The sequence below is a fragment of the Rattus rattus genome, chromosome 17 (assembly GCF_011064425.1).
Source record: "Rattus rattus isolate New Zealand chromosome 17, Rrattus_CSIRO_v1, whole genome shotgun sequence".
Classification (NCBI taxonomy): Eukaryota; Metazoa; Chordata; class Mammalia; order Rodentia; family Muridae; genus Rattus; species Rattus rattus.
Window position 1 is genome coordinate 29,702,747 of NC_046170.1, and position 12,285 is coordinate 29,715,031.

The window sequence follows — 12,285 nt, forward strand, 5'->3', positions numbered from 1 at the left end:
GGGGCTGGAGAAGAGAAAAGCCTTCTTCAGGAGGTTCTTTTAGGTGAAGGCCTTCCCTGTGGCAATTTTTAACAAAGCAGCTCTCTGAGATGAACCTTGCTTATTCATATTGCTTTACTGGGGGTGGGGGTGGACCCTTTATTCAGGTGAACCAGGGATTAGATACCTCTTGGGTGAAAGGCGTGAGAAGACCCAGGAAAGGAAGGTCATTGGCAAGAGGCTCAAGGCTCTCTAGATACCTCATTAACGTGGTTATGCCCACGGTCCTCTCAGTCGGGTGTCGTGGTTACACATTCCTGAGCAGGTACAGAGATGGGTGGGGAAAGGCCCCACTCCTTCTGGTCTCAAATCTCTGAGATCCCCAGGGTTTGAGCTGACTCACCCCTACCAGTTCTTATGCCTGTGTGGTAGCTGCATTGTCCCATACACCCTTCATATGTATGTGATGTCTATGTGTATCCTCACACTTTCAATATCTTGGCTCCCAAGCCTTTGATACCAGTCACCTACCCTGACCTTATCCTGTAGCTACTCTGTGGAACGACGTTCATTGGACCTAAAGGTGAGAGGTCAGCATTTTGTCTGCAAACCTTCTGAGGTGCAGTTGCCTATTTACAACTTTTCCTCAACACCTCTCTTAGAGAAAGGCAGGAGAAATCTTGCAAGGCTGGCCTGGCATTGTATTAGACCGTCCCAGTCTGGAGACGGTTCACCAAGACAGGTCTTCTTAATTAGAAGAGGAATTTAGGCTCTCAGTCCTGCTGGTCACACCCAAAAATTATCTTTACCAAAAAAAAAAAAAAAAAAAAAAAAAAAAAATCAGCACCAAATGTCCCTCCTAACCCAGTGAGCTCCAGAAATTTTATGCCTTAAATTTCCCCAACAACCACACACACACACACACACACACACACACACACACACACACACACACACACACGCTCATGTGGTGTTGAGGAAGGCGGACATTGACCTCACCAAGAGGGCTGGGGAGCTCACGGAGGACGAGGTGGAGCGTGTGAATATATATATGGGGCAACTGGAGAGATGACTCAGCCGTTAAGAGCCCTGGCTGCTCTTCCAGGGAACGGAGAGGTTCAATTCCTAGCACCCAGTGGCAGCGCCCAACCACTTGTAATTGCACAGGATCCAACGCCCTCTACTGGCTTTTGTGGGCATCGCTTACATATATGTGCTTCACATAGATACGTGGAGACAAAGACACTTTGACGTGTATTTAAAAATTAAAGTAAATCTTAAGAAACATTCACAGTGAAAGAGAATAAATTAGCAACACAGGCCTCAACATCGTTGGGCCTGGAAGATATTAGGCTGAGTGAAAGACGCCAGTCAGAAATACTGCGCGTGTGGTTCTGTTGATACCAAAGGAGTAGCGAAGGCAAACTCACGGAGCCTGAAGCAGGATCCGCTGGCTGCCTGAGGCTGGGCGTGAGGAGCAGGGCAGGAAATGAGTGTTTGCCAGTGTGAGTGCGTGCTGGGGTGAGGGGTATGTTCTAAATTGATCACGGTGCTGCTTGCAGAACCCTTAATATACTAAAGAGCAACAAGTACACCCTGTGAGGTAAGATATAGGGTAAGGGGCTACATCTCCATGACACTTTCAAAAACGGCAGAAGGAAGTGAGACCTTTGGACACCCAGCTGGAATATGTTGGCATTTAAAGGAAGTTCGCGCTGTTTTAAATTAGCTTTGTTTTGAGACAAGATCTTCCTGTGTTCTTCAGGCTGGCCTCGAACCTAAGATCCCCACCACGCTGAGATTCCAGTTACGCACCACCATGCCCAGATATTTAAAACATTTAAACATTAAAACATTTAAAAGAAAACAAAGGCAAAAACACAAACAAAGCAAAAACCTCCTGCAAGATGATCAGTTTATATTTATCTGTTCACAGTGAAAATTGGTTTTTCTCACGGAAAGTGTGACATCATTTCAGACTTTAGCATTCTGAAATGGAAAACATTTTTTCCCCTCTTAAAGGAAAAAAAATATGTGTATTTTCTGTGTGTGCATGGGAGGTGACATACACAAGTCAGAGGACACTTTCAGCAGTCTGTTCTTTCCTTCCATCCTGTGAGATGCTGGGTACAATTCAGGACACCAGGTGTGGGGGCAGGTGCTTTCAGCTGCAGAGCCACCTGGAAGAGGCACCTGGAAGAGGCACCTGGAAGACCTGATTTTTTTTTTTTTTTTGGAAGGCCACACTTACAGGAATTAGTTTGGGAAGAACTGGATGTAGTGACCTTGTTATCACTGGTTCACCTCAGGGTACAAAGGGCTTATTTTTTTCCTTACTCAGGAATTTCATAACGGAAGCAGGGCAAATGTCAGCTGGACTTCAACACTTCAGCTTTCTCATTCGATAGTTCTAGAAAAACAACTGGTATTTCTGTAAGAGCGAATTAGCGTGTATGCTAGACAAGTTCCCTGTCTTTGGATCTTGGGTTGTTTGTTATGAAACTGTGAATGAGAATGCAGTCCACTCTAACGTGTGTCACTCATTTCAGGGCTCCAGTGTTTTACCATATCGGTCCTTTCTTCTTTCCTCCCTGTTTTCTTTCAAAGAAATTCCTAGACATCACCTTCCCCCTCCAAACACTTCAGTAAATATCTAAAACTATTATTTCTAGGCAGGCACAGTAGTGATTACCTGTAATCACAGCACCTAGCAGGCTAAGGCAGGAGGATGGCTGTGAATTGAGGGCTAACCTGAGCTATGTAGTGAGTTCAGGTCAGCCTGGAATACATAGTAAATCTTATGTAGACCACACACACACACACACACACACACACACACACACGGGGGGGGGGCATCCCACACATCTGTGGAACGTGTGGATACCTCTGGAGGCAAGAAGAGGGCATTAGATCCCTGAAGCTAGAGTCAGGAAGCATGCATCTCTGATACAGATGCTGGAAATTTAACTCAGGTCCTGTGCTCTGAGCCACTGAGCCATCTCTCCGGTCCTGTGTTTGTGTTGATACAGGGTCTCACTTGGTAGCTTAGGCTAACTTTGAACTCACAGCGGTTCTCCTGCCTCAGCCTCCCAGTGTTGGGATTATGGATGCATGCCATCAGGCATGGCTGAGAGCTCTCTTCTGAGCCCATGGTTCAAGATTAACCTTCGGATGGGATTGGATTCACTCAGGCTTTTAAACTCCTAACTTTACCTGGGTCTAAGCCTTCCTTTCTAGGCTGACCTGCACGACAGTTGTCTATTGCAACAGGGCTGTTTCAAGCGAATTCGTGTCCTCGTTTCTATTCCTTGGGAGATTACTTTTCTCTCTTTTGAGACTGATTGTAAATCTGAAAATATTTCTTGGTTAAATGTTTTTTCCTTACATTTATTTATGTGTGGTGGGAGGGGAAAGGGTGTATATAGGAGGCCAGGAAACAACAGGTGCGAACTGACTCTCTTCTTCCACCTTGTAGGTCTCAGGGATTGAACTCAGGGGATCAGGTGTGGCGGCGAGCATCTTTGTCCTTGGGTCCAGTCCTTGGCTTTGATCTGGCATTCCCAGCTGGGGGTTTCGAATCTTAGACAGCTTAGTCTTATTTGCTTTGCTGTGTTGTCATGGAAACCACATGGCCCTGTGCTCCCTCCCTTTCTACCGCAGAATCTCCAGCCCATGCAGATGACATTTAATGCTCTTACCAAGCTCTCCAACACAATGATTCCATCCCTGCTGTGGCAGTCACCTTGAGACTGCTTGTTTATAGCGTAGACTCTGACTGACCTTCTTCCAGGGCGTCCCCTCCCTGCTCTAAGTCTCCACCTTTGAAACACTTTATCTATCTTTGAAACCTTTCTCTATTCTGCCTTTGATTTTCTTTGGGTCTTAACACATAGGAGATTTCAATATCTCTCAGCGTACCTTTCCAGCATCCTAACCTCATGCCTGTCTCCTATTGTGAACACGAGGAGCTATGGTGGGTGAGGCGGTCAGACTCCTCACCCAACCCCACTACCACTCATTTCAGTGTTTCTACAGCAACTGCTGCTTTTGCTTTAAGAAGTACGGAGTCCTAGAGGCTCTGTTTATATTCACTTTCCGGTTCTGCCTTATCCACACGTTGACGATTCTCAAATGTGTATCTCCAGGCTAGACCCTCTCGCCTGAACTTCAGACCTGCACAGCTGACTGCCTCCTCCATGCTCCACGTAGAGGTCTTAGAAAGCATCATGGTCTATGGTTTCTGAGGTCCCACTCAGAATGGAGCTGCCCGCATCCATCTTCTTCCAGTGAAACCCCGCCCCCTTCTCAGTGGTTGGCCAGATCCTCCGATTCCTACCTGTTTCCAGGTCCAGCCTTCCACATATCCCTTAGATCTGGCCCCTCCTTCCCTACTCACCAATGTCTTAAGTTTTCCACAACCTCTTAACTGGCTTCATCTACCTTTAACTTCAGAACTATCTGAACAATCACCAATGTTTTAAAATCCCCAAACCCAATTGTGTTACGTTTTTTTCTTTTCTTCTTCTTCTTCTTTTTTCTTTTTTCTTCTTCTTCTTCTTTTCTTCTTCTTCTTCTTCTTCTTCTTCTTCTTCTTCTTCTTCTTCTTCTTCTTCTTCTTCTCCTTCTTCTTCTTCTTCTTCTTCTCCTCCTTTTCCTCTTCCCCCTCCTTCTTCTTCTCCTCTTCTCTCCCCCTTCTCTCCCCCCCTTCCCTTCCTTTTCGCCTTTTTTTTTCTCTTCTTCTTTTTTTTTTTTTTCGGGGACCGAACCCAGGGCCTTGCCTTTCCCCTAGGCAAGCGCTCTACCACTGAGCTAAATCCCCAACCCCTGTGTTACGTTTTTTAATCTCCTTATTGACTTCCCGTTGGTGTTGGGGACACGTGGAGGGTAGAGGAACCAGCTCTCTCCTTTCTACCATGCAGGTTCCAGGGCACAAACAAGTCATCCGTCAAGTATGACAGCGAACACGGTCGCCTTACAGGTCCACTTCACTTTATTATTTATTTATTTATTTATTTATTTATTTTTTTTTTTTTTTTCGGAGCTGGGGACCGAACCCAGGGCCTTGCGCTTGCTAGGCAAGCGCTCTATCACTGAGCTAAATCCCCAACCCTATTTATTTATTTTTAAGACAGGGCATAGTGGTTAGTTTCAGTGAAACAAACACAAAACTCATTTGACGTAAACCCAGACTCATCTGGGGAGGGAGGGTCTCAGGTGAGGCTGTCCTGTGGGACACGTTTGTGGGCATTTTCTTTCTTTATTATTTTTTTTAAAGATTGATTTATTTTATTTTATGTATACGGATGTCTTGCCTGCATGTCTGTAAATGGCTGTGCCCTCAGAAGTCGGAAGAGGGTGTTGGATTCCCTGGAACTAGACTTACAGATAGCTGTAAGCCACCGTGTGGGAGACGTGAACCAGGGTCCTCGATAAAAGCAACATGTGCTTTTTTTCCTTTCCTTTTTAAATACAGGGTTTCTCTCTGTGTAGCCCTGGCTGTCCTAGAACCCACTATGTAGTCCAGGTGGTTCTAGAACTCTCTACGGAGTCCAGGCTGGCCTTGAACTCACAGAGCTCCGCCTGTCTCTGCCTCACAAGTGCGGCATCAAAGGTGTGCGCGGCCACGATCAGGAACAAAGTGCTCATGATCGCTGAGCCACCACTTAAGGCTGATGCGGGAAAAGCCAGCCCACTGTGGTGGTGTCACTCTGGGCTGGTGGTCTTGGGCGGTATAAGAAAGCAGACTGAGCAAACGGTGGAGAGCAATCGAGTAAGCAGAAGTCCTCCGCACTGCCTGCCCCTGCTCCTGCTTGAGTTCTGCCCGGATTTTACTCAGCGACGGATTGTGATCAGAACACATAAGCCAATGGACCCTTTTCTTCCCAAGTTGTTTTTGGTTATGGTTCTTATCACAACAGATAGCAAATCAGGACACTGAGTCTCTCACTGAACCTGGAGCTCAGGGATTCAGCTAGACGGTCTAGCCAGCGAGCCCCAAGCATCCTTCCTCGCCAGCACTGGGATCACAGAGTCACAGCACTGGGTCTGGCTTTTTACACGGATGCTGGGGTCCTGGCTCGGGCCCTGCTCCTCCTGTCCCCGTACCTATGGGTAACGCCATGCTTCCTACGCAGGTCTGCTGCGCAAACTCTCGCCTCTGTGTGCTATTATCTCTTATTTACTCTTTGAACTGCAGCTCGGGGAAACTCGCTGTTACCTTTCGGCTTCGGTCGGTTTCCTTTCCCTCATTGCTTTTTAATCTGGTTTGGTAATAACGAAGATTGGACTGACTCCAGGAGTTAACGAGCATCTATCTTCTCCATCAGAGGGTGGATTCTAGGGTTGTGGCCGTTCTGCTTAGCACTGTCTCCTGGCATTTTGTGTTGAATAAATGAATGAATGCCGGTACCAGGAAAATCCTGAAGGAATGATATGATACCTTTGACCTCTGTGGGCACCTGCACACACGTGCATGTAACCACACACTGACACATGACTTAAAAAAGTCTCAGAGGTTTTTTTTGTCGTAGTTAAATGTTTTTTTTAAAACATTACTTGTGAACATCATTAAATTTATAATTTGTCAAAATTTCGAATTATCTCCACAATACTTCTCCATGTATGTCCATGTGTATGAGATGTACTGTGTGGGTGGGTGCACGGGCGTGTGCATACATGTGGAAGATGTGGGTTGGGGCATGTGTGTGAGGGGGTGCACATGTATATGTGGATGTACACGTGTAGGTGGGTACATGTGTATACACGTGTTTGTGGGTGAGAACATGTGTGTGTGTGGGGTGCACGTGTGTGCCTGTATGTGGAATTTGGAGGTCTGTTTTGGGTTCCCCAGAGACCACCTAGTTTGGTTCTCACAGGATCCCTCACAGGCTAGAGTTTGCTGATCAGGAAGGACTAGCCGGGGTCCACCTTGCCTGCCAGTGCTGGGCTTACAAATGTGTACGACCAAACATAGCGTCATTTCACCAGTGCTGGGGTCACACTCCGGTCCCGTGCAGCAAGTACATCACCCACTGAGCCCTCTGCAGCTCCATGACAACTGTTTTAGCCTTTCTTTTTAAATCTGGGATCCAGATATTATGCTTTGTATTTAGAGATCATATATCCCCAGCTTAAGTTAAAAATTCACCTGACTTTTGAAACCGCACCTTTATTTTGTGCTGGGGATCGAACTTACAGCTTGTCGCTCTAGGCAGGGGCTCTACCACTGAGTGACTTCTCCAGTCCTCATTTTCACTTTCGATTGAGACAGGGTGTCCCTTGCTGCCTTGGCCGAAATTGAACTCACTTCATAGCCTAAACCGGTTTTGTACTTAAGTCCCAGTTTCCCAAGTAGGTAGGCAGTAGGCCTGCTCCAGCAATTCCGGCTCCCATTTCGTCTCTCATGGTGTTGACAATTTTGTAAAGTCCAGACTATTCTCCTGTCCCAGGTCCCAAGTTGATTGTTGTCCCTGTTGGAACGTTTTTTAGACAAGAGGCCAATGGTGACAACATGCACTTCCTAATGCATCCACCAGGGGGCGAACAGGTCCCGCAGTCCCACATTGATGTCGCAAAATTCAATCACTTGGTTAAGATGGAGTCACTGAGTAGAACTGTGAGGGGGAGAATTCAATGACGTCGAGTACTTAAAGGGCTGCGTTCATAACTGTACTTGTCCATTCCCCTTCAGTGTTGTCTCCGGGCAGACACACAAGCACTCCATCTTCCTGACCTGGCTAGTGCCCTATGCCTCCTAGGCAACTGTCCTACCACAGAGCTCTAGATCAGTCCTCCACACCAGGCACCCTCCACACCAGGCACCTGTTCTACCACAGAGGTATAGATCAGTCCTCCACACCAGGCAGCTGTCCTAACATAGAGCTATAGATCAGTCCCGACAGCATTTTTAACTTTGCCATTTACCTTTTAAAACTGCGAGTGGGGACTTTCAGACATACAAAACCAGAGACAGTAGCATCATGAGCGAGTCTCAGTATACTTGTCCACCATCCATGTGCAATAGTCAGTGTGTTACCGGGAGCTTTCTATTTTCCCTGGGTGTTTTTAAAGCAGATCTCAGATCTCACATAATTTAATGCATGCATATTTTTATACACAAAACAGTTTTTCCCCTTAAATATCGTTCTTTGATATACTCTTGGGAAAATTCTGTACATAGAAGAAACGGAGTGGATCGCAATTGACTTTATCTGTAAGGGTCGGGGCCTGTCAGTTACATTGAAACCCAGAATCTGGGAGCATGGCATGCTATAATACATTATAATGTATTATATTCCTTATATATAATATATGTATTATATATGTATATAAAAATAAAATCTATTATTCTCCATCTCCAATACATAATATGTTATTATATATTTCCTTATATATAATGTATATATTCAATATATACCGATGTATAAAATCTCCATTATTCCATCTCTAGTCTCTCCATCAAGAATGTCCACCCCTAACCAGGAGAGGGGATAACATTTAAAATGTAAATGCATAAAATATCCAAAAAAATAAGTCCACCCCTGCCTCCTTGGAAGGCTACCTCTGGGGTAGCCATGTCCTAAGGGATCTCAAGACCTCTCCTCCTGCCACGCCCTCACATACATGTCATGGAACACAGGCATATTTGGAACACACGGAGTCCAGCTGTGCTTCAGATGAGCCCAGCTCTCAACAGTGCTGTGGTGTTGGGGCTGCTCACCAGTTGCTGCCCCTTATCCAGGCCTCCCATGTGACCACAGTGAGAAGCTATAATTAATAACAACCTGGGAGGTGGGCTGCAGAGATGGCTCAGAGGTTAAGGGCACTGACTGCTCTTGCAGAGGTCCTGAGTTCCCAGCAACCACACGGTGTCTCACAGCCATCCGTAATAGGATCCAATGCCCTCTTCTGGTGTGTTGGTGTGTCTGAAGACAGCTGCAGTGTATACATATATGTGAAATAAATAAAAGATTCTTTAAAAGAATAAAGCAACCTGGAAGTCAGGGGGATACCAGTTCACACTGGATGTTTTGTTTGGAGCCGATGACGATGGCAGCTTTGGCATCTTTGAGAGCCATGTCACCAGGACACAACAGGCAGTAAGCAAGTTGTTTGTCACAGTAAAGGTCGCATTTCACCATTGGTTGGCTGTCTCAAGGCAAGCATTAGTGATCTCTGCTACATGAACGTGTTCATGTTCTCAGCAGAGACGACAGAGGCATGGCCAGAGGGAAGGCGGTGAAAAGGAGGGCACCAGGTTGCTCCGGAATTCTGTCAGGTTAACACTGGGGTTCTGTCAAACCAAGAGAAGCGTCAATAGAAGCTACGATCCAGAAAAGGGGATAACGAGAGTCAGTGTAGACTGATTTCTTAGTATTGTGACTTCTACGAGAGACATCATAGGTGGCCTACCATCTACCATGGAGGGACAACCAGCGTGCTCTGGGGACGTGTGGGTGGTGAGGATGGAGTTTTAAGGATCATCCAGAACTGTAAAAGCATGGGGGGCAGGCTAAGTGAAGAACTCCATCTTGGACCTACTGTGATCAACAGACATTCTGTCACCAAGGTGGTAAAGCCTCCCTCACCAAAGCTCTTCCCTCACCAAAGCTGCAGAAAGTCGGGATGCCCTGAAGGCCTGCACGGGGCTCTGACATGAAGACTGTGGTCTTCCTGCCGGTGGTAGAGTGCCCATGTGCGTGTCAGCAGCATCCCACTGCCTGTGAGGCAGTCTACAGAGAAGAGCTGGCGGTAGGTGTCAGTAGGAACTTCGTTAATGGTGATGGGTTTCAGGTCTACAGATGCTACTGAGTCACATGCTTGCCAGTGTCTATGCCAGGGCTGTTCAAAACCCGAAGGAGGATGCGCAGAATAGGCCAGAGAAGACTTTGACCGAGAGACACAGTTCACACACCCTGGCCACCTTGATTTAGATATCTATTTTTTAACAGCTGAAAGGTTTTTGGTTTTTTTGTTTTAGATTTTGTTCATTTATTATATGTAAGTACATTGTTGCTGTCTTCAGACAGACCAGAAGAGGGCATCAGATCTTATGGTTGTGAGCCACCATGTGGTTGCTGGGAATTGAACTCAGGACCTCTGGAAGAGCAGTCAGTGCTCTTAACCACTGAGCCATCTCAGGTTTTACATCTGTTTTCTCACATACCATCTCTTTGAAGAACTTCTATGTGTAACAATAATGTGCACACTGTACTTTGCCCCTTCCTTCTCCTCCTCAGTCTCCAGGGCTTCCTGCTAATCCATGAACTGTACCAAGAAAGAAGAAACATGCTTCAGCAGTTAATATCTAACCCAGCACATTGACAATAACCGAGTGACCATGGTTGGTAGCAATCGCAATTACAGTATAGAGAGATAATAAATTATATTCCTAGGAAATTCCGATTAATTATTGGTGCCAGACACCTCTCCATATCCTAACCAGGAGATCTAATTCTTCTAGTGCCCAAGTGCTTTCAGCAGATTAGTAACCCAAGGCAGCTCCTTGCCTTGCCTGGCTCACCTCTGAACGTCAGAACTAAGTTCCCATTGAGAGAACATCTGGATGTCAGCTGATGTACCAGACCTTGTGTTGACTCAACCACATCACCATCATTAACAAACAGAGGAGCAGGGATCTATTCCACTCCCATGATCCTCAGAGACAAACAATAATAAATCATAGTCCAAGCCTTTTTATTATTCCTGGTTCTGGGGAAACATCTGTCACTGATAAGGCGAAAGTAAAGACGTTCGCTAGCAAAGCCAAGAGTGCAAACGCAAGGCAAAGGTGAACCAAGTGTTGAGAGGCCAAACCTCCATCTTGGGGACAGCCTCTGTCTTAAAAAAAAAAAAAAGCCTCAGAACTTGATCTGCAGCTGAACCCAAGCTATACCCAAGGAAGGTCCCCAGGGCCTGTCCTTGGCTGGAGATACTCCTCAACTACTTCCTAGCAACAGCCAATCAAAGATTAGTCTAATTGTGTCCGATGTACTGTCAGACCCTTTGTGATTGTACAGTCTACTTCAGAGCATCCACTTGTCGGCTTAAAGTCATTATTAGATGCTTGCCAGACTGGACACCCCCTCCCTCAACCCCCCAGTCACTCCTGTTTTCTGTCAAACTTTGTCCTGATGAGAGTTCAGGCTGCTTCACCAAACCGCCCTGTGGGTCGGCAGTGGGTAAGCCCAAACTCAAGTTTATAATAAAGAGACGCTAATGGGATTACATTGAAAATGGCTCCTTCCTTGGCGGTCTTTTGGGGTTCATGGATGCTTCTTGGTACAACAGCGTTCCTTCAGGAAATGACAGGGGATTCTGCATGAATATCCCCACAGGCTCTTGCCATGTGGGGACCTAACTGCTCAGGCCTGGCCATAAGGAAAGCTGTCTGCATTACGCTCATGTACTTTTCCCAGGAGAGGATTGGTCACCTCCACATTTACCTGAAGAAAACCCTGAAGGAGTTATCCCTCCAAGTGGTCTCATCATTTGCACCTGGACACGGGCTTGAGCGTCATAATCCAAGCCTGCAGCTTCTAACAGGCATTGAAATCTTGACGCCAGTCTGGCCAGTGTAGACAAAGACGCCATGGATGGTGGCAGCTGGTTAGAAGCAAAGACAACAGGAGCAGACATCAGGCCCTGGTCACTGTCCCCAACAAGCAAAGAGTCACGGTAAGTGACACACCAAAGATTTTAAAATTCTTTTTATGACACAACCCTAATGAAATTTAAACACCTGACAAAAACATCTTAATCCCATCGGATTATCATATGACATCGAAATCTTGTCCATAACTTTTGAACCCTATATTTCCAATGTCTTTTTTTCCCTATGTGTGAGTCCCTCAGGCCACTTGAGAAGACATTTTCTGCATGTATTCCGCTTGTTCCCTTGGTTCAGTCTGGTGGAGCCATTCTGCTGGTGAGAGTAGGCACCGGCCCCGTGACTCTGAAATGTCCACAGTGCTTCTCAAACAGGTACGTAAGTCAGTAACCCAAGGATTATGTGAGGTTGTGAATTTGAATCTAGGTTTTGAGTGAGGTCTGAAATCTTCCATTTCCAATCAAGTGTGTTGTGATTTTCCTCTGAGTTTGTCTTGGGGGGGGGGTCTCTGAAGACCAAGCTCCAGCCTTTGTACACAAAAGTCTTTGGAAGTTTGGTCTTGGATGTGTTTTGGTACCTTCCTTTCCTACCATTGGATGCTCCTTTGTCGTGACCTACAGCCTGTTCCTAAGTCTCTGACCTATTGCCAGGTCTATGGAAAACTTATACTGGTTTTGGTGGTTCTTATCTGACTTGAT